This window comes from Budorcas taxicolor, chromosome 7 (genome assembly GCF_023091745.1).
Source record: "Budorcas taxicolor isolate Tak-1 chromosome 7, Takin1.1, whole genome shotgun sequence".
Classification (NCBI taxonomy): domain Eukaryota; kingdom Metazoa; phylum Chordata; class Mammalia; order Artiodactyla; family Bovidae; genus Budorcas; species Budorcas taxicolor.
The window spans coordinates 99,820,125-99,847,993 of NC_068916.1; positions in this window are offsets into that span (position 1 = coordinate 99,820,125).

Below are 27,869 nucleotides of genomic sequence, written 5' to 3' on the forward strand. Positions count from 1 at the left end.
CTCCCTGTCCATCACCAACTCCCAGAGTTCACCCAAACCCATGTCCATTGAGTAGGTGATGCCATCGAACAATCTCATCCTCTGATGTCCCCTTCTCTTCCTGCCCTCAACCCTTCCCAACATCAGGGCCTTTTCAAATGAGTCAGCTTTTCACGTCAGATGGCCAAAGTAGGACTGATCTCCTTCAGAATGGACTGGTGGGATCTCCTTGCTGTCCAAGGGACTCTCAAGAGTCTTCTCCAACACCACAGTTCAAAAGCATCAATTCTTCTCTGCTCAGCTTTCTTTATAGTCCAACTCTCACATCCATACATGACTACTGGAAAAACCGTACTCTTGACTAGAGAGACATTTGTTGACAAACTAATGTCTCTGCTTTTGAATATGCTATCTAGGTTGGTCATAACTTTTCTTCCAAGGAGTAAGCGTCTTTTAATTTCTTGGCTGCAATCACCATCTGCAGTGATTTTGGAACCCAAAAAATAAAGTTAGCCACTGTTTCCACTGTTTCCCCATCTATTTGCTATGAAGTGATGGGACCAGATGCCATGATCTTCATTTTCTGAATGTTGAGCTTTAAGCCAACTTTTTCGCTCTCCTCTTTCACTTTCATCAAGAGGCTTTCTAGTTCCTCTTCACTTTCTGCCATGAGGGTGGTGTCATCTGCATATCTGAGGTTATTGATATTTCTCTCTGCAGTCTTGATTCCAGCTTGTGCTTCTTCCAGCCCAGCATTTCTCAGGATGTACTCTGCATAGAAATTAAGTACGCAGGATGACAATATACATCCTTGACATACTCCTTTTCTTATTTGGAACTAGTCTGTTGTTCCATGTCCACTTCTAACTGTTGCTTCCTGACCTGCATACAGATTTCTCAAAAGGCAGGTCAGGTGGTCTGGTATTCCCATCTCTTTCAGAATTTTCCACAGTTTATTGTGATCCACACAGTCAAAGGCTTTGGCATAGTCAATAAAGCAGAAATAGATGTTTTTATGGAACTTTTTTGCTTTTTCCTTGATCCAGTGGATGTTGGCAATTTGATCTCTGGTTCCTCTGCCTTTTCTAAAACCAGCTTTAGAAATATGTGAAAGTTCACAGTTCACATATTGCTGGAGCCTGGCTTGGAGAATTTTGAGCATTACTTTACTAGCATGTGAAATGAATGTAATTGTGCAGTAGTTTGAGCATTCTTTGGCATTGCCTTTCTTTGGAATTGGAATGAAAACTGACATTTTCCAGTCCTGTGGCCACTGCTGAGTTTTCCAAATTTGCTGACATATTGAGTGCAACACTTTCGCAGCATCATCTTTTAGGAATTGAAATAGCTCAGCTGGAGTTCCATCACCTCCACTAGTGTTGTTCGTTGTGATGCTTCCTAAGGCCCACTTGACTTCATAAGAATCACTTGTATCTATTTTTGCAGTGTGTGTATCCATTTAAACTCAAACTTGTTTTTCCTTCAAAAAAAGTAGACATTAGTACTCTTTACCAAGTATTTCCAGTTTTGCTTATGTAACCATGGCATTTAGGGTCATGTGACTCTGTCAACAGTATGCTAAGGGAAATAAGTCAGACTGAAAAAGGCAAATACTGTATGATATGACTTATAAGTGGAATCTTAAAAATGAACTGTGCATATCAAAAAGCAAACAGACTCACAGATATAGAGAACAAAGTAGTGACTACCTGTGGGGCAGAGCAGAGGGGCAGCATAGGGTAGGGGAGTGGGAGACAGACTATTGAGTGGGAGATGGGCTCAAGGCTGTGCCAGACAACATGGGGAACATTGCCAATATTTTGGTATAACTGTAAATGAAAAGTAACCTTTAAAAATTTTATGGAGACATCCCTGGAGGTCCATTGAGTAAGACTCTGCACTTCCACTGCAGGGCACATGGGTTCAGTCCTTGGTCAGGAGACTAAGATCCCATATGCTTTAGCCCAATTTTTTTTTTTAATTGTATAATTTTTTAATTTTTATTTTTACTTTACAATACTGTATTGGTTTTGCCATACATTGACATGAATTCACCACGGGTGACATGTGTTCCCAAACATGAACCCCCCTCCCACCTCCCTCCCCATAACATCTCTCTGGGTCATCCCTGTGCACCAGCCACAAGCATCCTGTATCCTGCATCGGACATAGACTGGCGATTCGTTTCTTACATGATAGTATACATGTTTCAATGCCATTCTCCCAAATCATCCCACCCTCTCCCTCTCCCTCTGAGTCCAAAAGTCCACTCTACACATCTGTGTCTCTTTTGCTTAATGGAAGAGACAGTTATTACTTTGGAGTAAAGCCTTAAGAGTCAGTGTGTGACTCACCACATTCTTTCTTTCTGCAAAACAACTTGGAATACGTCAGAGGGCCAGCCTAATCCCAGAGTAAGAAAGAGACAGAGCTGAATTCTAAAAAACATGCAATAATGATGTAACATGAGAGAAATATAAGTGTCTGTTGAGGTTATGGAGTTGTTACCAGAGTGCAACTAAGCTTATCCTGTTGTTACACAAAGTAAGAAACACACTGCCTTGTATGTAAAAGATGAAAACAAATGCACTAAATGTATAAAGAAGGGATCCTGAAAAGTATAACTCTTTATTCAAAAATGAGCTCAACTCTTAAGTTTTTGTTGCTTACCAGATTTTAGGGAAATGCTATCAGAATAAACATAATAAAATTATTTCAGCTTAAAATATGAAAATAAGTTCAAATATCATGCATTTCTATTCAAAGTGGTCCCAGTCATTTTCTGCAACTTATTGACAGTGTTCAGTGACTCTCCATGATACAACTCTCCCAAACTTAAAGAAGCAAGCACAGAGGTTCCCATCATTTTCATTCTATTTAATAATCTTTCTATTATTACAGGTAGCACATTCAGTAAGCATCTAGAGAAATGAAACTAAATTTTCAGGTGGAGAGCAAACTCTTCCTACTTTTTATACTGGATTTTGAAGATTTAAGATAACTGAGCAATATGCCTGTAATTGAACATAAACCTTCTGGCAGGCATATATCATGGAAGTCTGTGGTCACTGAATTAAAACAAACCATCAGGTTCCTTCTCTGTCAAAAACTTTCTCCCTTCTATGATAGAACAGCATAATGAGTGCCCCATGGTTTGTGGCCTTTCAGGGATTCTGTGAAGTCCTAGATCAGTAAAGAAAAATGTATTTGTTTAAAGAGACACAGATGTATAGAACAGGCTTTTGGACTCTGTGGGAGAAGGAAAGGGTGGGATGATTTGGGAGAATGGTATTGAAACATGTATAATATCATATATGAAATGAATCGCCAGTCCAGGTTCGATGCATGATACTGGATGCTTGGGGCTGGTGCCCTGGGACGACCCAGAGTGATGGTACGGGGAGGGAGGGGGGAGGAGGGTTCAGGATGGGAAACACATGTATACCTGTGGCAGATTCATGTTGATGTATGGCAAAACCAATACAATATTGTAAAGTAATTAACCTCCAATTAAAATAAATAAATTTATATTAAAAATAAATAAAATCCTGTGGTGTTGTGAGGTTATTTTAAAACCTTTATGATTGTATCTCTTGTTATTTCCCCCATTCTATTATACTATATATCACAATGTGGTGAGTGAGACTGACTACGTAGTTAGGCACTGATAAATTCTGATTTTACAAACAGAACTTGTGACCTATTTGTAGGTTATCAAATCAATTTATAGTGTTGCAGTCAGCACTTAAACAAAATAAATGTGGCATTTTGTTATCTAAAATTTTTAGCAACAATATGTTTATGTTGTGCATGTATAAATACATATGTACCTAATAATTCACAATCTAAATATCAGGTCTTGCTTGATGAGGTTTGTCATCAGGTAAGTTTAAACACACTCATCTGAGATAGCCAGTGTCAGTAATCCTATTCTGTTCCTGGAGATTCATTTAGACAGGGGCAAACCTAAACCAGACCATGCTTGGTAATCCTCTGAGTACATAAATTGGTGCTATGGCAAGTTTACTAGGGACCTTTCCTTCTCTCTTTCAAGAAATCTTTGAAAGTGATGTTTCTCATTTCATTTGGAAACTGAGTGTGAATATGAAAACCTAGAAAAATTGTAGCCTTTTAGATGTCAGTGGAACTCACACCAAGTATTTCAGAACAACACAGGCAGAGGCTTTAGGTATCCAGACAGATTGCTTTTCTTGCTCTTGACTTACACAATTATCTGGACCTGAAAGTCTTTAATGCTTAAACTAGGATAGCCAAGAATTAACACCAGTTAGAACATTCGATGTAAAATGTATCGTAGGTCATACAAATCTACTGTAATAGGAGTTTTGTAATACTTGCCATGGTAGTGATGTACTAATTTCGGTTCCATGTAAAGAAATACTAAATAGTTATATAAAAATGAATGTGTGGTATTATTTTCAAGTAGAAATATAGATCAGGCAGCTGCCTCATGGTATTGTTTCAGAAACTTGAAGACATCAGATCTGAAGTCTCAGCAATGCACTCGGTTATGTTTTTATGGGTATAGAATCGTCACCAGAATCAATGTTTGAATTCTGTGCAGAAAGAAGGAGGAAATGTTTAAAAGATGAAGGGAGAATGGGAAATGTAAACAAATTTTTTATTTTTTTTTGCTGAGCATATTAGGTTAGAAAAAAATAAAGGTTCTCATTAGGAGCTAAGGAGAAAATGTATATTAGGGTAGGAACCAGTGGTCTACCCTGCCATGTCTATTAGAGCATCAGAAGAACAAGAACTTTCACTGACGCTGAGAAACTATACCTTTTGTGTGTGTGTACACCAACGAGATTGGATGGCAGAAGTATTATCCATTGTTCCATAGTATATTAAATTCTGGGTAGTTTTAAACTCCAGGAATAATGAAGGACAAGTAAGCCTGGCATGCTACAGTCCATGGGATCACAAATAGTTGGACAGAACTGAGTGACTGAAATCCAGGGAAAGAAGTTTTATTTTAGAAGTCTCAAGGAAGAAAATAGAAAAGTCATATAGGTTGTATAAGATCAAGTGCCTTTCTATGTAAGACAAGGGATGACTAATTCTCAAGGGTCATTTTACAAAAGAAGACAAATCTATTGCACGACAGCCACAATTCAAACACTAGAATTCTAGCAATATCAATCAATAAATAATGATCCACAGGCCAACTTAAAACTGCTGATTACACTGAGGAAATACAGTTTTTAGTGGTAGGACAGAATGTTTCTCTTGAAATAGATACTTTTTAAAAAATTTTTATAATTTATTTATTTATTTATTTTTACTTTACAATATTGTATTGGTTTTGCTATACATCAACATGAATCCGCCACAGGTATACACGTGTTCCCAACCCTGAACCCCCCTCCCACCTCCTTCCCCATACCATCCCTCTGGGGCTGAAATAGATACTTTCAGTGAAAATCGCTCAGTCATGTTCAACTCTTTGCAAACCCATAGACTGTATCCTGCCAGACTCCTCTGTCCATGGAATTCTCCAGGCTAGAATACTGGAATGGATAGTCATTCCTTTCTCCAGGGGATTTTCCCAACCCAGGGACTGAACCCAAGTCTCCTGCATTGCAGGCAGATTATCTACCATCTGAGTCACCAGGAAAGCCAACATTAACCATTTTCAAAAAGGCAATAATGAAAGAAAACTTCTCTCTGTTGTTCAGTTGTTCAGTAGTGTCTGACTCTTTGTGACCTCACGGGCTGCAGCATGCCAGGCTTCCTTATCCTTCACCATCTCCCGGAGTTTGCACAACCCATTGAGTTGGTGATGCCATCCAACCATCTCATCCTCTGTCATCCTCTTCTCCTCCTCTGCTCAGTCTTTCCCACCAGCAGGGTCTTTTCCAATGAGTGGCATCAGGTGGCCAAAGTATTGGGAGCTTCAGTTTCAGCATCAGTCCTTCCAGTGAATATTCAGGGTTGATTTCCTTTAAGATTGACTTGTTTGATCTCCTTGTTGTCCAAGGGAATCACAAGAGTCTTCTCCAAAATAATATAAAATCAACAGAAAATATCAATGCAGCAAAAATAAAAGTGGTTTCTGAGTTTCAGAGATTGTAAAATTGATAAGTATATAGGTTGTCAGATGAAGGATAAAAAGCCAGAAATTACAATGCCAGAAATGAGAGCTGTGACATCACTGGATTCTGCAGACTTTCAAAGGATAAACAGAATATTATGAATGAATTTATTGCAATAATTTGACAGTGTAGATGAAATAGACACATTCCTTGACTAACTATTAAAGGGCACTGAAGATTAAAAAGGTGAGTCAAAGAAAACACCCCTAGATGGTTTCACTAATGAAATCCATGAAGTCCATAAAATATAATTAGTGCCAATACTCTACAAACTTTTCCACAGGTTTAACAAGGAGGAGATGCTTTCCAATCTAACAAAGACATTATAAGAAAACAGAAGCAAAACCAAAAAACTACAGAACAGCATTCTCATGGATGTAGAGATAAAAATCTTTAACAAAATTTAGTAAGATGAATCCAGCAATATTTAAGCAGAGTCTATTTCAGGAATTCAAGGCTGCCTTAAAATTCAAAAATTGACTGATATAACCCACTTTATTGACACTAAAATGAAAATGGAAAGTGCATAAGTAGGTGTATAAAAAGAATTTGACAAAATCTAAAAGCCAATCATTATAAAACTCAGTGACCCACAAATGGAAGGGAACTTCCTCAACTTTATAATATGAATCTATGAAAACCCTAGGCTAACAGAAAACTTAATGGTGAAACACTAAATGCTTTCCTCCAAAGATCCTCATTTCTTTGCAACATTATCTGAGATTTTAGGCAGTGAAATAAGCCAAGAAAGGGCAGTGAAAATTATCCAGATTGGAAAAGAACTAATAAAACTCTTTATTTCTAGAAGACATGATCATCTGTGTAGAAAACTCTGTAGAATTCTCTAGAAAGCTTACTAGAATTAATGAGTTTAGCGAGTCTGATCACAAGATCAATTTTAAAAATACTATTAATATTTCTATAAACTGGCAATATAATCAGAAATCAAAATAAAAATACATTGGATACTGTGACTTCACAAAATACGAAGTCCTTAAGATGTATTTGGTGACGTATGATAAGATTGATATCATGAATACTAAAAATCAGTTTTGAGAAAAATCAAAGAACATCTAAAATAATAGAGAGATACACTGTGGTCATGAGTCAGATCACTTGATATTGTTAAGGTTCTCTACATACTGATAAGTAGAGTCTACCCAAACAAATCAAAATCCAAGGAGATGATTTTTCTCTGTTCTGGAAAATTGTCAAGTTGATTCTAAATTTCATATGAAAATGCAAAAAGTTCAATGTATTTAAAATAGTTTTGAAAAAAAGATACAAAGTTGCAGGACTAATATTACCTTATTTCAAGAGTTTAGGAAGCTATAGTTTTAGGATGTATTGTATTGGTTTAACGGAACAAAATAATTAGTCCATAAATTTACCTAAACAGAAAACATTAACTGATTTTGACAAATGTGCAAATGCAATTCAATGGACTAATGCTGATTTTAAAAGAGGATATCTGTGTGCAAAGAAAAGTGAAATTTGATCTATACCTTAACACATAAAGAAAAATTAACTTAAGGTGTACCATCGGGACTTCCCTGGTGGTACAGTGGATAAGAATCTGCTTGTCAATTCAGGGGAAATGGATTTGATCCCTGATCTTTAAGTATCCCTGATATTTATCTTTGATAAGTATCTTTAAATATCCCTGATACTTAAGAAAAATATTAAGAAATTGGACTGCATCAAAACTAAAAATGCCCACTCTTTGAAAGAGTCTCAAGATAATGAAAAGAGAAGACACAGACTGGAAAGCAGTTTGCAATTCATGAAGAAGTTGTATCTGGAATATATGAAGAGCTCCCCAAACTGAACCATAAGGAAAAACTCAATAAAGAAATGAACGAAAATTTAGATCTGACACTTCATCAAAGAGGATACATGAATGGCATGCAAGCACATGAAAAGTTGTTCAATATTATAATGTACTTACAAAGACTCATACATGAATGTTCATTGTAGCTATATATGCATTAGCTAAAAACTGGAAACAGCGTAATTGTCTATCAACAGGTGTATGGGTAAACAAATTATGGCATAATTGGTACAATAGACTACTTCTAGCAACATAAAGGAACAAACTGCTACATAGTGCAACATAAATGGATCTCAACATAATTATGCTGAATGAAAGAAGTCAGATAAAAAAGAAAACCCCAGAAAATGCAAATGTAATTTCTCGTGGTTGCCTAGGAATAAGTAGGGGATGGGAAGAATGGAAGAAAATTATAAAGGGACTTGAGAAAATTTTTATCATTATCTTATTGTGGTGAAAGATTCTATTGATGTATACTTATCCCCAAACTTATCAAATTGTAAACTTGAAATGTATGTAGTTTTTATACATCAACTTTACATGAGTAAAGAAGTTAAAAATCAAAGACTAGAAAAGGCATATGGTAGTGCAGTATAGCAACACAAATAAGTTTAAAAATGTATTATGACAAAGAAAATAATAATGAATTCTGGCTACATTTCAAACAGTGTTCTAAGACGTTTACACATATTGTCTCATTTAACCCTTCAAAACAACAGTATGAACTCAGGATCCCAGTCAGTGAGTTTTACAAATGAGAAAATTGAGGCACAGTCATATTCGGTACTTTGCCTGTTGTCATTCAGGCAATAATGAACATAGATTAGATTTAAACATTAACAGTTTAGTACCAGTACTAAACTAGTACTCAACCAAGTACTAATGGCCTGTACTACTGGTGCTCTTTTGCTTCTCTCGATTATAAACACATTTGGGCTATTTACATGGACGATAATGATGATAGTATAAATATTAACAATAATAATGTACTAAAAATTCTCTCTGTGGAAGCTACCCTCATGCAAACAGGATTCAGCTAGGCTGTTTCCTTCTGTGTTTCTCATGTATGGAGGTGTTACCGCCAGCAGGTAGCTAGGGATGAACAAAGAAATGGGGTCACGGGTCAGGTGGCAGGAAATGAGGCCTCTTATAAACTGCAGGGATCCACAGGCAGACAGAGGAAAGCAGGAGCCTTCAGACTGACAAGAAACCACGCTTTTTGGGGCAATATAGGTCCCTGCTGCTGCTGCTAAGTCACTTCAGTCGTGTCTGACTCTGTGTGACCCCGTAGACAGCAGCCCACCAGGCTCCCCCGTCCCTGGGATGCTCAAGGCAAGAACACTGGAGTGGGTTGCCATTTCCTTTTCCAATAATATAGGTCCCAGTAGCAGATAAAGAAAAGTGGAGAAAGGTGGGAACCTCATGTGTTCAAAGGTCATCTTTTGCTCATTGTGATCTCACTATAAGATCAGCTTTATAGATTGGAAGTACCCATCATGCACCAATGCCACGACATTTCTGATCTAAGCTAAATAAAGACAAAATTCCCTCCTCCCTTCTAGAAAGTGGAGCTGGGATGAAAATAAGGGAAGATGACCCCCAACTCCTCCCTCCACAGTGAATATTCCACGCCTCCATTTGATGCCCCTCATGACCAGCTTGCCAAAGAAACTCAGGGAAGCAGCTCCTCACCTGTGTGCCTGCTTTCCCTCTGAGAGCCTGTTTTTACTTAAATTGACTCTACTTTCTTAACCTCTCTGCTTCATCTCTGGATTCTTTCACAACACAGAAAGAATCTTAAATTCACTGGGAACAGAACCAGTCCCTAGCATATAGTTCAGTTCAGTTCAGTCGCTCAGTTGTGTCCAACTCTTTGCAACCCCATGGACCACAGAGTGCCAGGCCTCTCTGTCAGTCACCAACTCCTAGAGTTCACTCAAACTCATGCCCATTGAGTTGGTGATGCCATCCAAACATCCATACTCTGTCGTCCCCTTCTCCTCCTGCCCCCAATCCCTCCCAGCATCAGAGTCTTTTCCAATGAGTCAACTCTTCCCATGAGGTGGCCAAAGTACTGGAGTTTCAGCTTTAGCATCATTCCTTCCAAAGAAATCCCAGGGCTGATCTTCTTCAGAATGGACTGGTTGGATCTCCTTGCAGTCCAAGGGACTCTCAGGAGTCTTCTCCAACACCACACTTCAAAAGCATTCATTCTTCGGCTCTCAGCCTTCTTCACAGTCCAAATCTCACATCCATACATGACCACTGGAAAAACCATAGCCTTGATTAGACGGACCTTTGTTGGCACAGTAATGTCTCTGCTTTTTAATATGTTGTCTAGGTTGGTCATAAATTTTCTTCGAAGGAGCAAGTGTCTTTTAATCTCATGGCTGCAGCTACCATCTGCAGTGATTTGGAGCTCCAAAAAATAAAGTCTGCCACTGTTACAGGAAGGAGGAAATCAACACATCCCCTCCCTGAAGCTAGCCATTCCAGGAGGTATTTGTGAGATTAATGGATTTTTTTTACTTTACCTGTTCATCTACCCCCATCTCCCTTTTATAGGATAACCTGGCATCCAGACTCTGATAAGATGGTTGTTTTGAGATATTAGATTGTCATCTTCTCAGCGGGCCAGGTTTCTGAATCAAGTCATATTCCTTGCCTCAACACCTTGTCTCCAAATCACTGGCCTGTCATACAGCGAGCAAAGTGAGCTTGGACTCAGTTACAGATATACAGTAGTAGTAGAATAAGGTAAAGTTTATTAGAATAGAAGTCAAAACTCCTAAATGTCGTTCAGGCAAAATTATTTCTGAGTGGATACTGAATGCCACTTCTAAGCAGCTTTTTGGTAAAACTGAACAATTAGAAATGACCACTGGCACTGAAAACTAATTTTTCCAACAAAATATTTTCCTTTTTATCTTCACCTCTAGGAGCACTATTATACTTAGAGTAATAAGAAATGTGATTTGAAGACTCATAAAGTAAATGAACTTTAATATCTTTTCCAGGTATTAAATTCTGATGCTTTAAAGTTTAAAATAAAGAAGACTTTCCCTGACTTTAAAAAAGTTATCCTGTTTCCTTTGCCTTGAATTTTATCTCTATGCTCACACCAAGGAAATTCACTCTTTAAGGCCTATCTGAATCTCTATCTCCTGGAAATTTTGCAGTTCTCCAGTCAAATTCTCTGTCTTCCATGTACTTCCCCAGCCCATTGCTTTTACCATATTTGATAGAGTTTGCCACATTTAGCCCTAAATTCTTGTGCACGTGTTTGTCTTTTCCACCAGAATGCACATTAATTCAGGAAGGAAAGAGCTGTGCCTTATTCATCCCTAAATCCTGAATTCCTTGCTAAAATTTGGAATTGGCTTTCAAAATCTGGGTCTTTATAATTTATTTCACACATTTCCTTTTTGGAAGCAGTGACAGTTAAATGCCTGTTGAATTTAGCCTTTTAAAGTTAATTTCCTGGTCTTGGTCAAGATGTGAATCTGTCCTCCTGGAGAGAAGCAGCAGGGGTTACACTGCAGACGGTCTAGCAGGTGTCTTTGTGCATCAGGCCCTGAGCAGCCGCAAGAAAAATGTATTCCTTAAGGAATATGTATTGGAAATCAAAGCTCACCTCCATGATGACTTTCTTTAGCTATTTACTTCTATTCTGGCTAACAGAGCTGGATATTTCAGCACGCTTGATCTGTCTGCACTTACTTCTGCAAAATCCACATCACAGAGTTATAATAAATCTAGACTGGTACTAAACTTTTCCCTTTTGACTTAATGTCCCATTTTCTGTTAGACTAGACCCAGAAGAGACAGGAAACAGAACTATGATTCACCTGCATTGCCCCTTATAGCATCCAGTTGCCAAAATAGGGCAATAAACCGGAAGCGTGTAAATCATGAAACCAACATGGTTAAAAAGTAGATATTTCCTTTGAATACACAGGAAGTTTTACGATGATAAACAATATGATGTGTATAGAAAAGGCTTACAGACCCTCAAATTCTTGAGTAAATTAATTTCAACCACTTTCTAGCCCCTCCTTTATCCTCAAGAAGCATGTTGATGGTTAATTGCCAAGTCATGTCTGACTCTGCGATCCCATGAACTATAGTCCACAAGGTTCCTCTGTCCATGGGCTTTCCCAGGCAAGAATAATAGTAGAATGAATTGCCATTTCTTTCTCCAGGGGGTCTTCCTGACCCAGGAATCAAAACTGCATCTCCTGCATTGGCAGGTGGATTCTTTACCCCCGAGTCAACAGGGAAGAACTTCAGGAAGCATGGTGGCAAATTAAAAAAAAAAAAAAATGTTCATTAAAAATTTGAAAGAATAGCACTGAAACATGTATATAACCATATGTGAAACAGATCGCCAGTCCAGGTTCAATGAATGTGACAGGGTGCTCAGGGCTGGTGCACTGGGACGACCCTGAGGGATGGGATGGGGAGGGAGGTTGGAGGGGGGTTCAGGATGGGGGACATATGTACACGTGTACCCATGGCTGATTCATGTTGACATATGGCAAAAGCCACTACAATATTTTAAAGTAATGAGCCTCCAATTAAAATAAATTAATTTAAAAAATAATCATGAGCTTGTTGATTTTTACTGCAGAAGAACAGATATTTCAACCAAATGATATCCAAACCATATCATTTGGATATGTTGAATATTTCAAATGGAAGGGGAAGTGGTAGTGTTCCATGTAGAGGCCACATGCCATATATAAAAAGTAAAGCTCCTGCAATATCTCCCTTAAACTATGGAACAAATACAAAAATACTAACCAAAATAACAAAACCCAAAACATAGTAAGTAACAATCTCTCCCCATAAAGATGCTGCTCACCGTGCCTCTAGAGTGGGGCCCAGGTATGACTAATATCGGGGTTTGCCTGATCAGTGGTATGAGCCCAACGTCTCACAGCTGAGTCGGGGACAAGGGCTCCACGATGCTCTGCTGACCCCGTAGAATTCCCAGGGTCCTGGGAGATTTGGGTGTCTTCTGGGAAGAGGGGTTGTGGCAGCACCAACTGGGCCTGGTACTTCCCTTCCCTGAGCCACTCTCCTTCCTCGGAGCATCTGGAGACTCCTCTCTCTGCCCCTCCTTCACGATCACACTTACACCCCCACTCCACACACAGCCCAAAGCCACTCAGCGCACACTGCAGGCTGCACCCTGCATGCTGTTTGCCTTCCTGGAAAACACACCTTCCCTCCACCCAGAGGAAGCCCCAGGCTTCACCTGCTGGTGTTCCCTAGGGAAAAAAAACAACTTAAAATGTTTGAAAATTGAGCTTATTATTATAAAAGTATTCTTTTGCTGCCCTGTTTTAATTATGAATAAAATATTTATGAAGTGTTCCGTGAAACTATTAATTATTAAGATACTATAACAACTGTGAGGTCATGGAATTTAAAAAGTGATTTAATTATGGAGGCATTATACAGATCTCTGTTCCTGATCCTACCTTGTGCTGAAAAACAGACTTCTAAGGTGTTATTCTGTTTATATAATAAGGATGTTTCTGCTTTGGATGCTTGCAACATGCTGTCTGTGTTAACTGCTTAGTCATGTCCGAACCTTTGTGACCCTATGGACTGTAGCCCGCCAGGCTCCTCTGTCCACAGAATTCTCCATGTATGAATACTGGAGTGGGCTGCCATTTCCTTCTCTAGAAGATCTTCCTGACCCAGAGATCGAACCCAGGTCTTCTGCATTGGAGACAGATGCTTTAACCTCTGAGCCACCAGGGAAGCCTAGGGTAGCCCATAATATGCTGAAGGAGGATCAAATAATAAATCGTTTCTCCATCTTTGCTGGGATTTTATCAGCAACATCATCTTTCACTTATTCATGATTTTTCTTATCACTAATTCTTCACATCAGTTCAGTTCAGTCCCTCAGTCATGTCCAGCTCTTTGCGATCCCATGAACCACAGCATGCCAGGCCTCCCTGTCCATCACCAACTCCCAGAGTCCACCCAAACCCATGTCCATTGAGTCGGTGATGCCATCCAGCCATCTCATCCTCTGCCGTCCCCTTCTCCTCCTGCCTTCAATCTTTCCCAGCATCAGGGTCTTTTCAAATAAGTCAGCTCTTCGCATCAGGTGGCCAAAATATTGGAGTTTCAGCTTCAAAATCAGTCCTTCCAATGAACACCCAGGACTGATCTCCTTTAGGATGGACTGGTTGGATCTCCTTGCAGTCCAAGGACTCTCAAGAGTCTTCTCCAACACCACAGGTCAAGAGCATCAATTCTTCGCCACTCAGCTTTATACTCCAACTCTCACATCCGTATGTCACTACTGGAAAAACCATAGCCTTGCCTAGAAGGACCTTTGTTGACAAAGTAATGTCTCTTGCTTTTTAATATGCTGTCTAGGTTGGTCATTAACTTTCCTTCCAAGGAGCAAGCATCTTTTAATTTCATGGCTGCAGTCACCATCTGCAGTGATTTTGGAGCTCATAATGAGTGTCTAAAAGATGCAAGGTATTTTACTAGACAGGAAATATAGCAGTGAGAATGAGAGAGAGAGTCCCTGCCCTCAAGGAACTTGCTGCGTTCATTTTAAACTTACACACACAAAATATTTTGTATGCATAATATATAATTAATGAGTAATCGATAAGTTCAATAGGGAGTATTTGTTTCAAATACTTTAAATATTTTAAAGTTTTGGTATGTGATAGAAAAAAAGTATTTCTCAAAGAAAATATAAAATAGAGATTTTTATATATTAAATACTTTATATCTCTTTTTATCAAAATGTTAATCTGGATGATACATTACTAAAATCAAAGTGTTTTTTATTTTTAAATATTCATGAATCATAATATTGTGTTGTAGTTCTACATCAAATACATTTAAATATATATGTAAATACTCTTTTTCCTCAGAGGAAAAAAAAATCAATATATTTCTTGTTTTTGTCTGGTAAAACAACTTTAGAGAAACATATTTGTGTTAACTAGAATTTCAGGGCTTAGGCGGAGGGGCAAGGAAATTATTTTGACAGGAACACTTTACTCTATCATGGTGGCCTGTGTCTTCCTTGTCTTCTTCATTTGTTTGTTTTGTTTTTTAGTGACTGGAACATGTGAGCCAGAGATATGAATAATCTAGGAACATGTAACTGATACTTTTGAGTTCCAAAAAAGTCACAGTTCTCTAGTCAACAAATACACAGAACTACCATTGCAGACTCTCTCTCAAGGGAAAGTCTTCTATAAGCTGTTGATTTCCATATCCTTTGCAATTCTCTTGCTTATTTCATAAGGACATTCTTATTTTTTAATAGAAATTTCTGCTCCCCTGTCTATTAATTTAAAAAAAAACAAACACTGTTTTCACAACCTTATGGAAATGGTGGGGCTTTCACATTTGGTGTTGTTGTTCATTATATCTGGTTTCTCTGTAAGATGATTGTCTTTTAATTTTTGTCCCCAAATGCAGCCTTTACTTAATAATTAATCAGTGAATGCCAATATGTGAGTTCTGTGTTGAATAGTCATAAAAGTCACCAAAGAAATTGAATAATATACATACAAGAAAATCAGTTAAAACAAAAAGAGGAGAAAAAGAATACATAGAGGGGGGAAAAAAACCCAATGATTTAAAAGTGAAAGATAAGTAACCTAATGAAATGTCTTAGGATTTAGAAGACAGATGATTCCTAGTTTTTCACATTTGAAATCATTTCTGTACATTTTTACTTCTGCAACCAAGATGAAAGAACTAAAGATAGTATTTTCCTCAGTGCACCAAATTAGTTGCGGGGATGAGTCTGCTGGTCTGGTAATCTCTACAAAAAAGCGATTTTGTAGACAGGGCTTGTTCTGTAGAGTTCACCTTGGAGAGCAACGTAATTAGCATGTCCTCATTGATTATAAGCCTAGCAACACTGGAAAGACGAAAAAGGCGAGAAGAAAAAGTGGAAAACTATTACTAAAATAGAACATCTAATGAAATTTTCTCAGGGTATTTTCTCGAACCCAGCAAATGATTTACAGATACTTTCTTCTGGAGTCTTTCAACTAAAGGGTCATTAATCTCCTCCACACTTTCACATATTGAAAGCCAAGAAAGGATTTCTGGTAGGAACAATAACATTGCTTTGCATTTTAGCTCAGGGGTGTAGACTTTGATGTGTTGTTTTTCCTTTCAACTAATTAAGTTTTCTTTCTACTCCCCCAAGTTATTTTTGTCAGCATTACTTTGGAAAAAGTTGCAAAAAAGAAAAGTAAACACAGTATAGTTGAAATGGCCTTCTGTCTCTGAGAGTGGGTTTTATGCCTGTGATGTCAGGGTGCTGGGGGGACTGTCGAAAAAACAGAATTGCCCCTGATTTTTTCATTATGAAAAGCATGTATTACTCCACAGGTTATTGGGAAAAGGCTCCATTGTGCCCAGGATTAGATCCTCTCAGAGAACTAAACATAAAGCACAAGTTAAAGCAGAAGAAGCTTTAAAATGTGACTTTTACATTTATGAGACTTATTAAAAGCCACATTATAATAAGTACTGTTTTTATTGATTATTTATAAATTTTGATAAGGATAATGTACACACTTTCCCATACACTTTGCCATTTAACCAATGGTAGAAATGTTCCTCCACCATAGTTGGTTACAGTCAATTTAGAGAGAAAAATGTCTTGCATTCTATTTTTTTTTCAAATTAGAAAAAAAAAATAATAATGCTTGCTTCCTGGAAAAATCAGGTCACTAACTTTTCATGATTTGGGATTCAATACAATTCTCTAAGACTATTTTGGTTATATAAAATCACATTCTCAAAATGTTTCAGTGATAGACTTTTCCTATATCATCATTTCTAAGTTTACATGCAGCTTTTTCTGATTTCACAGTTTACATTAGAAAAAGAGTGTTTACATTTTGTATTAATCACATGGGCAGCTTCTATAACAAACAGCTCCAAATCTCTGTGGGTTACCACAACAGAGGCTGCTGTTGCTGCTGCTAAGTCACTTCAGCCGTGTCCGACCCTGTGCGACCCCATAGATGGCAGCCCACCAGGTTCCCCCATCCCTGGGATTCTCCAGGCAAGAACACTGGAGTGGGTTACCATTTCCTTCTCCAATGCATGCATGCAAAGTCGCTTCATTCATGTCTGACTCTATGCGACCCTAAACATAGCAGCCCACCAGGCTCCTCTGTCCATGGGATTCTCCAGACAAGAGCACTGGAGTGGGTTGCCAGTTCCTTCTCCTACAGCAGAGGCTACTTTCCAGCTTATCTAACAGTCTGTTTAGACGGTATAAGACTTGGAATATGTATATCCTTCTGTGTGGTGTTTCAGACTTCTTTCACCTTGTCATCCTGAAAATTGCTTGGGCCTTGGAGGAGTTCTCTGTTCGATCATTTATATCCAGCCAGCAGAAGAGAATACAAAATGCACAACAGCATCAAAACCACTTTAGTTCAAAAGAGATGTAGCTTAGTGAATACATAGTAATTTCTAAATAGTGGGCTTTTATTTTCATTTTATGTTGGGGTATTTATTAGGTTAAATATACCCAGAGGAAAACATGCTTTTTTGTTGTTGTTCTGGAAGTGTTCTTGGATACTCTATTTCCCTAACGAATTAATTTTATTTATTTCCTTTTGTTTACTCTTTTTGAGATCTCAATATTTACATGTTGACATGCCTGGGTAGATCATCCAGTCACCTTAACTTTATTTTTTACAGTTATATTTTTCTATCTTTTCTGGAAGATTCCCATTGCTTTCAATTATCTTGAGTTTTTAAAACCACTGTTATGTTATTAAGTTTCTAAAGTTTTATAAATGTTCTATATACATATACATAGTGTATATATGTGTATTTTCATACATATACTCCTGTTATTTCTAAAAATTTTTTTCTTTTATTTCTCTGTTGATATTCAAAATATATTTTGGCATTTATTTTCAAATTGTTTATGTCTCCTAGAAATTGATGTTTATTTGATTCAGCCTATCTTTCATATCTGAGATTTTTCTCTGATTTGAGAATTCTTATTTCTCCCATAATATTTAAGATTGGTATACTAATTTCACTTACTTAAAGCTATGGGTATAATGGAGATTGTTAAGTGGGGCTCTAACTGAGCAATGTTGAATGAAACGCTCTCCTTTTTACTTGAACGATGTCACAGAACACACTTTTCCAGTTTCTTTCTGGGATGACAATGACCTGGGGGAAAGACAGCTGGGCTTCCCAGCATTAGGAATGCAGCCATTCCTTAATCTCTGCGTTTTCCATATGGTTTCCTGACTCTCCACCATGCCTGGTTTCCAATAGTCTTCTGTTTAGTGATCCCCAGAGACCACAGCTCCCATCTTCTAATAAGGTGGGGAAGCAAAGTCATAGCCTAAATGGATCAGAGGAGAGAGAAAGGCACCTGTAGCTTTTTAAACTTTCCAACAGGATTACTCATCTTAGTCTTATGCACATCCCACAGTTGCCAAGGCATCTGGCAGTGTTACTCTTGGAAACTTGGGGTAATTCTGGCAAGCGGAAAAATGCTTTTTGGTTTTACACACTACGGACATGGGATTAGACTATGGTCTTCTAAGTCCTTTACCACTTGACCATTTCCTTTTTAGCTTCAGAAATGCTTCCTTCTCCTCTGTTCTCTCTATCCTGTACAATTTTTTTTTAAAATTCCGTGTTCTGTACATTCACTGTTCTGTATTTAACTAGCAAAGTGTTTCTTTGATGTTTGTATTTTCCCATCAGGCTGTGAATATTGTAATGGCAGGAAATTGGCCTCTCTAATTCATCGGTTTGTCCACAATGCCCAAGGAGAGTGTGAGCTTGATAAAACATCATGAATAAGTGAAAAAAAAAAAAAAGTGATGAAATTACCTTAGGGGTATTTTAGGGTCTGAGGTATAAATACCTTAGACGCTAAAGAAAAGTGTTGCCTCCTATGAAAAACTTTCTCTCTTGCCCCATTTCTAGTCTAATTTCTTTGAGTAAATTGACTCTCTATAACTCTTCTTATTCAGGAATCTTTATCCTGCCCTCTAAACAAGCCAAATTATAATTGTCTACTAGTTATATGAAATTCAGTCTATGGAGGAGCCCATCTGAAAGAAATATTTGGGAATATGCTTTGTATGGGAGCAATAAAATTATTTCAAATGTAACTGTTATCAAGAACCTATCTTACATTTATCTCAGTCTCTTATTTTTTCAGTACTTGCACTTTGTTTTTCTCAAAATTGTCAAAATCCTGACTTCTGAATCCTTCCTGATATCCTATCAGTCCCCTCATAGTCCACTCTTCAATTCCTGTTTCAAGTTCAAGGAGACAAAAAACTATTAGAGAAAATTACATAGCCTTGCATGATGATTAAGGAGATAGTTCTTAATTTCACTAAACTAATGTTTTATTACAATATTTACAATTTTTATTTTTATTTTGGATACCTAATGCCAGATACCAGATACCATCCGTATCTTCATTGGGATTATATTTTAGAAGATGTAGAAAATGAATCAATTTTAAAAATGAAAATATTTCAGATAGTAAAAACTGCAACTAAAGGAATACTACAAGAATATGGCATAGAGTTTTATTAGTTAAATACTTTAGTTTGGATTTTTATATGAGGCCTCCATGAAAATATGACATCTTAACAGAAAGATGAAAGATGAAAATGAGTCAGATATGCAACAAACACATTCTAAGCATATGGAACAACAAATACAAAATTCCTGGGTCTGTATTACGATAATTTGTGGGGGGAGGGCCAGAGACCTCCCAAATAGTTTGGAATTTCATCTGATTTTTAACTGTTACCTGAGACACTTGGGACACCATATACAGAATGGATAACTATTAAAGCTGGAAGAAGATATCAACATCTCGCATGAGAATATCGGCTGGGATCATAGCAGTGTCAGTGGAGGAAAACTGTTGGACATACAATCGAAAAGACTTGCTGATGTATCAGTGTCTGGGGGCTGAAGAAAGAGTAAAACCTAGGATGCTTAAGTCCATTTCTGATGCCTGGTAGATGGTGTGGAAACAACTTGAGAAGGATAGCTTTGGAAAGATGGCAATGATTTTTTTCTTTTCTATCTGATCATGCCCCTCTCAAAAGTCCATTAGTAACTATTTTAAACATATTCTATTTTGTCCTTCATTTTTTTTTATGCTTCCTGCCTCTTATCATGAAATACAAACTTAGTTGTCTAAAACAGTACACATTTATTATTTTACAATAATAAATTGTATTATTATTCTGGAGGTCAGAAGTCCCAAATGTATCTCACTGAACTAAAATCAAAGGTACTTGGCAGGGATCCATTACTTTCTGCAGGCTCTAGGGGAGAATCCAGCTTCTAGAGGCTGCATAAATGTCATAACTCATGTTTCCCCCACCCCTTTCCTCTTTGGTAACCATAGTTTGTTTTTGAAATTTATGAGTCTGTTCCTGTTTTGTATATGTTTATTTATATATATTTTTAAGTTAGATTCCTCATATGAGTGCTATCATATGATATTTTTCTTTGTCTGGCTTACTTCATTTAGTATGGTAATCTTTAGGTACATCCAGATTGCTGCTCCATCCATGTATTTTTTTATGGCTGAATATTAATAATAGTCCATTGTATATATGTATCACACCCCCTTATCCATTCCTCTTTTGATGGACATTTAGGTTGCTTCCTTGTCTTGGCTATTGCAAATAGGGTTGCAGTGAATATTGGAGTTCATGTATCTTCAAATTATGATTTTCTCTGGGTATATATCTAGGAGTGGGATTGCTGGCTTGTGTCATAGTTCCACTTCTAATTTTTTAAGAAGCCTCCATACTCTTCTCCAGAGGAGGTCAACCAATTTATATTCCCACCAACAGGGTAGGAGGGTTCCTTTGTCTCCATACCCTTTCTTAGTATTTATTATTTGTAGACTTTTGAAAATGGCCACTCTGACCAGTATGAGGTGATTCCTCACTGTAGTTTTAATTTGCACTTCTCTGATAATTAGTGATGTTGAGCATTTTTCGTTTGTTTTTTGGCCATCTGTATGTCTTTTTTGGAGAAATGTCTATTTAAGTAGATCTTTAATTCTTCTGTCTTATTTTACTGAATTTATATTTTTGTAAGAACAGACAATATTTAATCTTTAATTGCAAAACTTAAAGAGTCACTAGTGATTTTTTTAGCTAGAAGCTTATAAATCATTGGCAACATTAATTCAATTCAGATGAAAAGGAATAGATTTGTTTTTGCCTCAGATCCAAAGTTGACTTCCGAATCAGGTTTACTTCAGATGATATTCTACTTTAATCTTAATCTAATTCTTAGTTCTTTCTCATTCTCTTAGAGAAATTAAGAGAATTTTAGTTATAATTTCTCCAAATCTGTAAATACATAGAACAGTCCTGAAAAAGAAACATATCCCCACATGAGGATCAAGGGAATAAGCTTGATTAATGACCAGGCAAGTAACCTGGAACCACTAAATTCAAGGTGACTGTTTGAGTTGGAGGATGTGACTTATCTCTGCTTGATCTCAGACATATCTTCAAGATCACCCCCATCCCAAAATCACTTCTAGGACACCATTGTAACCAAATATCTCGTTTGCCTAAGAGTGGTCCAAGAATTATATGAAACTCAGATTGTCATATTCTATAAATTCTAGCCCAACAGACTTTTCATGGATAAAACATTTTTTTTTTAAATTTCTGAATTAACTTTATTAATCTTAAGTCATAAACCACAAGGGTTTTCATGAATTGTGTAGATAGTTTCATTGCCTTGCAAGAGGGTTACATGCAACTGGGCAGCAAAATCGTTAGGTTACAACATTAGACTTATTAAAATCTATATCATGGGAGAAATAGGTTTTCTAATTTTAAAGAAGATAACTTTATGTAGGTCTTAAAGTAGGATTATATTTAATCTTTAATGAATAGAGGTCAGAGAATACAAGCATATTACATTTATTTTGATCTTATACATCTGATTCTATTATCATTTCAGAAAAAACTTTCCTGAAAATAAGGAAAGAATTATTATCAGTGAATATCTCCACTGTAACTGTGTTCTAATGACCCAGTGTAGAGCTGAATCTGTCAACTTTCCTGGTCCAGAAATGAGGCTGCATCCTTTCCAACTTCCCCACATCCTTCCTTCATAACCATTATTGTCCTAAAATGTTCACCACAATGAGTGCAACAGAACCTGAAGGATAGGAAGCAGAGTGGTCAGACCAAGTATTCGAATATTTTCTATTCTAAAAAAAAAGGGGGGGAGGGGTTGAGGTTTTCTATAGAAACTTGGATTTGTGATGAAATCCCAGTAGTATCGTAGAACTAAAAATGAGAGAATTTGCCAGGCCATTTGTAAGTCTTCACACTCAGGAAACCATAGGCCATACCCATAATGTGGAATTAGCTCAGCTGGATGTCTCCATGAGAATATATGCATTTGCCATATACCACTTGCTTTGTTTTTGTTGTTTAGTCCCTGAGTTGTGTCTAACTTTTTGCAACCCTATGGACTGTAGCCTGCTGGACTCCTCTGTCCATGAGATTTCCCAGGCAAGACTGCTGGAGTGAGTGGGTAGCCATTTCCTTCTCCAGGAGACCTTCCTGGCCCTGGATTGAATCCACGTCTTCTGCATAGGCAGGCAGATTCTTTACCATTTGGCCACCAGGGAAGCGCATCACATGCCCTTTAAATAGGTAAAAGTGAAAGAAATAAGAGAAATATTAGGGGATGAATTGCACCCCCCTCTCTGGAAAATATACAATGAAGTCATAATTCCCAGTGTTTCAGAATGTAACCTTATTTGCCAATAAAGTCATTGCAGATATAATTAGCTAGGAAGACATCATATTGGAGTCAGGTAGATCCTTATCTCCAGCTGTCAGGCTGTGCTTAGTCGCTCAGTCATGTCTGACTCTTTGTGACCCTTATGGACCCTGCAAGGCTCCTCTGTCCCTGGGGGTTTTCCAGGCAAGAATACTGGACTGGGTTGCCAAGTCCTCCTCCAGGGGATCTTCCCAACGCAGGGATCGAACCCAGGTTTGTTGCACTGCAGATGGATTCTTTACCATCTGAGCCACCAGGGAAGCCTAAGAATACAGGATGTCTGACGTTTGTGACCCATGGACTGTAGCCCTCCAGGTTCTTCTCTCCATGAAATTTTCCAGGCAGGAATCCTGGAACCCTCTGCTGTTTCCCTCCTTCAGGAATCTTCCTGACCCAGGGATTGAATCAGTATCTCTTATGTCTCCTACATTGGCAGGTGGATTCTTTACCACTGTACCACTTGGGAAGCCTCACTTTGTTACATAGCCCTGTAAAAGTAATGCAGAAGTAATAATTTGTAAAATATATATATATATATTTAAAATCAAAGTCTATTTCCTTTAATAATGAAGTTACATAATTGTACACACCATCTCCTGCAATCAACAAAGATAACTCTTCATAGAAAGGTAAGACCCTATGTAGTAAATCAAGAATGTAAGTAAAGGAAGCTTCATTTTTTGGCATTTACATATTGTGTACAATTTGCAAACCATTTACAAATGTCAGGAGTCCAACAAATCACCCTTTCTTCCAACATCAAATGCAAGTTTGGGAGTCCCCCAGGACATCTGTGTTAACAAATTACTAGATAGACTCAGGGCTTCCTCAGTAGATGTTTCATAGTAAGCAGAAATATCTAAAAACTGTGTCTTGACATGTAGAACAGTTGGATCAGGACACAGTTTATAAGCAATTAGCCATGGAAATTTCACTATACTCTGTGTTAAGGTGTTAATTAGCTTTCTCATAAATATTGATGAAGCAAGGCCAGGCCCACACAAAAAGAAGCTGCCAGCATGGCTTGTGAGTGCAGTAGCCCACCTTTTGAAACTCTCTCCCTGTGGTCGCTCTTCCTTATTCCTTGAATTCATTTGAATTATGTAACTCCACCCCGGCTGTTATAATTTTCAATATATATTCTATTAATTTTTAGAAAAACTTAGGGCAGATTCTGGAGCCATACCTTGTCCTACTTGTACTCTTTCCACCTTTGCGTGTGTGCTGAGTTGCTTCAGTTGTGCCAGACTCTTTGTGACCCCATGGACTGTAGCCCACCAGGCTCCTCTGTCCACTGAACTTTCCAGGCGAGAATGTTGAAAAGTGTCACCATGCCCTCCTCCAGGGGATCGTCCCAACCCAGGGATCAAACCTGAGTCTTCTGTGTCTCCTGCACTGGCAGGTGGGTTCTTTACCAACCACACCACCAGGGATCTTGTCACCTTTACTTTTGTCTTTTCATCCTGGAAAAGCAAGTCTTGTCTGTTTGAAAGAACTATTCGAAACAATATCAGCAGTATAGATAGGATAATTGAGGGTGACTTTATAAGGACAACCATTATGTTCAGGATACAAAGTAGCTTTATGAAGGTGCTTTATGCAGTATCAGATGCAATGTGAGCATTTACTTAGTGTGATGGAACACTGCCACTGATGCTTGCAAAGCCCCAAACCTGGAAAAGTATGTGTATGGTGATTCCTACGTAGTGTGTAGGACCGGTTAGGTTGCGTAATTTCAGGCCATGTGGCATACTTCCACATGTAATACTGGGAATAAAAAGGCAAGGCCTCTGAAACATGCAGTTCCAGAGCACTTTCATTGTCATGAAAGTAGCCGTATCATCTCTTCAATGGAAAAAGTGCTAAGGGCAACTTGACTCAGACTTCCTTTGACATGGCATTATGCCAGCACTGAACAGAGCCCATAAAACCACATGTCCTCAAGAGGATAAAGAAGTCACAGGAGAGTTTTCACTATTTTACTCTGTGTTGTATCTTTGATCTTTCTTTTTGAACTTAGTATTTTACTTAGATAAATAAACTTCTGCTATATTGTCGAATACATATCCAAGTATATTATTTTTCTGACCTATGAATTTCCTTACAGCTTTTAGGCAGAAGAACTACTTCTGCTGTAACTACAATAATAAAAGTTGCTCTCAGTGCTATGAAAACAAATTTTCTCTAAAAACATATATTGTTTTCAGTCACACAGCATCCTTCTTTTCCTAAGTCTGTTAGGTAAATCTGCCATCATTATAATCACACTCTGAACATTTGAAGTATTCAGATGAAAAGCATTACGGAGTTGCAAACACACAGTAATGAGTACAGTTTTTTTTTTTTTTTTTTTACTTTACTTTAAAGAGAGAATGCTACTTATCTTTAATGCAACTTCCTATTATATTCCTCTTAGATCTTTTCCAATGCTATTATAATGTATTCCTAGAAAAAAATTATTTACCACTGAAACATTTTAAAAATCTTAGAATGACAATATTCTAAAATATATTTTTGGAGTAAGCTGTTTTTACTGTTTTACTGTTCTCAAATAAATTAGGAATCAGAAAAGAAATTACCTGTGGTTTATTAGTCTAATTATATTAAGCTGTAGGAAAGGCAAATTGCAGCATGGTGTGAATTTCAATACTAAATACTATATTAGAAAAAATTGGTAAATGCATCATATGCATTTTCTTTATTTAAACTTTTCTTGGAAGAGAGTTTTTTCTTTAATTTTTATTGGAGTATAGTTGCTTTACAATATTGTGTTACTTTCTGCTGTACAGCAAAGTGAACCAGCTGTACATGTGCATTTATTTGGCTTCCCAGGTGGCTCAGTGGTAAAGGATCTCCCTGCAATGCAGGAGACGGGTTCAATCCCTGGGCTGGGGAGATCCCATGGAAGAGGAAATAGCAACCCACTCCAGTATTTTTGCGTGGATAATCCCCTGGACCAAGGAGATTGGCAGGCTAGAGTCCATAGGGTCGCAAATAGTTGGACATGACTGAAGGACTGAGCGTGCATGCATATATCACCTCTGTTTTTAGATAAATGTAGTTTCATAGATGATGTATAATTAATCTGATTCTTAGTAGTACACTGTGGATTTTTGTGGAATAAATGAAAACACTATTTTCTAAAGTGCATTCTGCAGAAATATGGTTTCTCAAGATGCTCCAAAAAAGAAAACAGTTCTATGGTCCATTATGTTTGGACACCATACACCATAAGCTTTCTTTCAAGAGTAAACATTGTTAAATTATTAATATCTCAATTTGGGCTTCCCTGGTAGTTCAGCTGGTAAAGCATCCACCTGCAATGCAGGAGGCCTGAGTTTGATTCCTGAATTGGGAAGATCCCCTGGAGAAGAAAACCGCTACCCACTCCAGTATTCTGGCCTGGAGAATTCCATGGACTGTATAGTCAATGGAATGGCAAACAGTCGGACACGACTGAGCGACTTTACCAAGCCCTAAGACTAAGCAAGTTTCAATGCTGTAAAGAGCAATATTCCATAGGAACCTGGAATGTTAGGGCAAATTGGAAGTGGTCAAACAGGAGATGGCAAGAGTGAATGTCAACATTCTAGGAATCAGTGAACTAAAATGGACTGGAATGGGAGAATTTAACTCAGATGACCATTATATCTACTACTGTGGGCAGGAATCCCTCAGAAGAAATGGAGTAGCAATCATGGTCAAAAAAAGAGTCCAAAATGCAGTACTTGGATGGAGTCTCAAAAATGACAGAATGATCTCTGATCATTTCCAAGGCAAACCATTCAATATCACAGTAATCCAAGTCTAGGTCCCAAACAGTAATGCAAAGAAACTGAAGTTTAACGGTTCTGTGAAGACCTATAAGACCTTTTAGAACTAACAGCCAAAAAAGATGTCATTTTCATTATAGGGGACTGGAATGCAAAAGTAGGAAGTCAAGAAACACCTGGGATAACAGGCAAATTTGGCCTTGGAATACAGAATGAAACAGGGCAAAGACTAATAGAGTTTTGCCAGGAGAATGCACTGGTCATAGCAAACACCCTCTTCCAACAAGACAAGAGAAGACTCTACACATGGACATCACCAGATGGTCAACACTGAAATCAGATTGATTATATTCTTTGCAGCCAAAGATGGAGAAGCTCTATATAGTCAGCAAAAAGAAGACCAGATCTGACTGTGGCTCAGCTCAGGAAATATTTATTGCCAAATTCAGACTTAATAGAGAGAGTAGGGAAAACCACTAGACCATTCAGGTATGACCTCAATCAAATTCCTTATGATTATACAGTGAAAGTGAGAGATAGAATTAAGGTACTAGATCTGATAGATAGAGTGCCTGATGAACTATGGAATGAGGTTCATGACATTGTACTGGAGACAGGGATTAAGACCATCCCAACGGAAAAGAAATGCAAAAAAGCAAAATGGATGCCTGGGAAGGCCTTACAAATAGCTGTGAAATGAAGAGTAGCAAAAAGCAAAGGGGAAAAGGAAAGATATAAGCATCTGAATGCAGAGTTCCAAAGAACAGCAAGAAGAGATAAGAAAGCCTTCCTCAGCAATCAATGCAAAGAAATAGAGGAAAACAACAGAGTGGGAAAGACTAGAGATCTCTTAAAGAAAATTAGAGATACCAAGATAACATTTCATGCAAAGAAAGGCTTGATAAAGTACAGAAATGGTATGGACCTAACAGAAGCAGAAGATATTAAGAAGAGGTGGCAAGAATACACAGAACTATACAAAAAAGAGCTTCACAACGAAGATAATCATATGGTATGATCACTCACCTAGAGCCAGACATCCTGGAATGTGAAGTCAAATGGGCCTTAGAAAGCATCACTACGAACAAAGCTAGTGCAGGTCACAGAATTCCAGTTGAGCTATTTCAAATCCTGAAAGATGATGCTGTGAAAGTGCTGCACTCAATGTGCCAGCAAATTTGGAAAACTCAGCAGTGGCCACAGAACTGGAAAAGGTCAGTTTTCATTCCAATCCCAAAGAAAGGCAATGCCAAAGAATGCTCAAACTATTGCACAATTGCACTCATCTCACATGCTAGTAAAGTAATACTC